Genomic DNA, 2,873 nt, shown 5'->3' on the forward strand with positions numbered 1-2,873 from the left:
AAAGCTTCTTTTCGTTGTAGATATTGAAATATGATGGATAGAAATCATATTTTTGAGATGCCTTCTTTCTTATGTTGTTTCTCAATTGATTATTTATGCAAAGTTTTCTGGGAACTAAAAATTATTGTGTTACTTTAAAATACGTGAAAATCTAATCCTATTCTTTGATAATAAATAATAATAATAAAATGTTATCAGTGACTCAGGAAATAGTATGTTTTTTACATTAATAAAAAGTGGAGTTTCATCAAAAGAAATTTCTCTTTAGTTTTTTTCCATAAAAAACAGGAAAACATAATTTTAACGGATTTACGCATAAACGTCAAAACAAAACTTAGTGAACCTAATTTTTTCATTTCATCACGACAGCTCTCAAAATTAATTGTCGAAATTCCTTACCGTAATAATATTCCTTGAATAAAATTCACGTTCTTATGCAAAAAAAAACCCCCGCAATATGAACATTAATTTGTTCACGAAATTTCGATCTGCAGGACTCAATTCCCATAACTTTTTCGTGTCATTTTATATCTCGCATTCATAATTTTGATGTAGTTTCTCCCTCAAAACCTGATGACACTAGTTCACTCCGTTCTCTTAACGAACTTTCACGTTTATTCCTAGAACTGACACCAGCACTCACGGATGCAACCAGCGAAATTCAAGGAGTCAAGCAAGAATGCTCTAGAGTGTTTTCTCAGTTCGTTGAAAGGGAGTTGAGAGAAGTGCTTGTCTCTAACTCTGGCACTTCTTGACCCCTTGATACTTCGGTGCTGTGAGAGACGATGGGTTTATACTGCTATGTGCATCCTCTTTTAACTACTCTCTTTCAGTAAGTCGTTCCGTGTCAAGAAGGTACTAACTCAGGATAGAGTTAGGTATTGAATTATTTTTTTTCTTTGACAGCCGCTGGTGCAATTACTGCACTTCAAATCAATCCTAGGAATACAATTCTGTTTCATCAATTTTATGAATAAATGAAGCTAATCAATGAAGTTCTTTTTAGGTGTTTACGAGTATTTCGAGGATCGGTTCCACGTCTAAATATCCAGTCGAAAATACCCAAACAAAAATCTCCAATGAAAAATGTCCAAAACAATAATATCCAAAACACAAATATCCAAATGCTATCAAATCCAATACAAAAATTAGACAAATTTATTTTGAACTCCAATCCACCTTCTTGGATCTACAAACAGATCCAATGTTCGCGGATATATTTGCTATTGGGTTTTTTACAATCAGATATTTTCGAATTGGATATTTTTAACTGGATATTTTGGACTGGATATTTTCGACCGGATATTTAGACGTGCTCCCCGAGGATCCTAAAATCCTGAAACTGTTTCAGGACACCGGAAACTCAATTCCTTATCTTTTCAAACCCTGATGCGTTGCACTAAAAAGTCTTACACACTCGTTCATGGCACAAAAGGACTAAATTTTTTAATTTCACATACCTATTGTAAGCACTTTTAAACCCTAAACGTCTCAATGAATTAAAACTTTTTGCACTTTTTTAAAACTCGATTTGCACTCGAGAATTAAAATGTTGACATTCATTCGTTTCAACGCCAGATCAATTCTCATTTTGTGCTGATGATTTTAATACCTTTAGAACATTTACAAAAGGTGTGGAAAATTTGGGCATTCGGATCTTGCGTCTATTTATGTTAACTGTGAATACCTGATCCCATGCAGCACTTACCTCGGAATTTGAAGAGCAATTTCGTCGAGGGAATCGCTTGGCTGTAAAGGTGCTCTCTCAAATAGTTTGCTTGGACCTCGATGAACTTTGGTACAACACTGCATAGATCCAGCGGTAGGTTGTGATTGGTCCCCACAATTGGTCCCACGTTGACCACCCTGTCCTGTCCCTCGACGTTCACGTTTTTTCCGCGCCTCCTCCGCCTGCCGCCGCAAGTTGTGTAGGCGAAAGAAGAACACCGACATCTCTGCTCCCGCCGGAGTAATCAATTACTTGTTTATAATACTCAAGAGTTAACAGATGACCACCATTCATTCGGCATGTTTCAAATAAATTTCCTATTTAAACTTAGTGAGGACGATATTTTTAAAACTAACGGAATATTGATTGATTGATGTTTATCGTCACCATTTTCGACAGGAAATTTGTTCAAAAAATTGGAAAATTGGTGGCACTACATTACTACTTTAGGATATCCAATCATCTTTTGTAGTTTGGTACAGACTACTCCATAGATTAAACCATTTTCACTCATGAAATTTGTAAATAAAATTGAGTGAGTCAATTTCGAAAAAAAATCGAAAGTGAGTCAATTTCGAAAAAAAAGTTTAAATAATAAAGTAGTCGTAAAATGTTCGGAAACAGACTGAATTAAAAGCTCTGATGTTGAACAACAAATGGCCAAAATCCTTGGATATCCTGGGTGATAAATAATCCTTCATTTTTCAGGCTATGGATCTGGCAATTTATCACCTAATGCAAAGGCATTCACCCCTCCATTAAAACACATGCAACATGTCAGGATGTTTACCATTCTGGCGACGAAAAGAATCAAATTTTATGGAAAACAACAGCAGCATTGAGTTCACGTGCAGGATTATTACAAGCTGTGGTGCCTGGGCCATTTAATTTATATGCCAAACATGCGGTGGATGCTGTGACAATCGATGCATGGAAGAACAAACGCACAGGCATTAAATTTGCTGGCTTGCTACATGGTGCAATTTCCTTGGAAATACTCTCATGCGCTCTTCCAACATGGGACATTGCTGAAATTGTAGTGAAGTTTGTTCAGAAAAACGAGTTTATTCTATCTTGTGTCGTGTAATTTGTCGATTCCATTGGAGTATCCCTTTATACTTAAAGAAATAATAATTCTATTGTA

At 35.7% G+C, this 2,873-nt stretch overlaps 1 protein-coding gene across 1 annotated transcript in view; it reads right to left on the reverse strand.

Moving 5' to 3' along the window:
• Slo2 (slowpoke 2) overlaps positions 1-2,873 on the reverse strand; it is a 119,360-nt gene that overhangs the window by 78,237 nt on the left and 38,250 nt on the right. The window lies entirely within an intron of this gene.

Source organism: Diachasmimorpha longicaudata, chromosome 8 (genome assembly GCF_034640455.1).
Source record: "Diachasmimorpha longicaudata isolate KC_UGA_2023 chromosome 8, iyDiaLong2, whole genome shotgun sequence".
NCBI classification, from domain to species: Eukaryota; Metazoa; Arthropoda; class Insecta; order Hymenoptera; family Braconidae; genus Diachasmimorpha; species Diachasmimorpha longicaudata.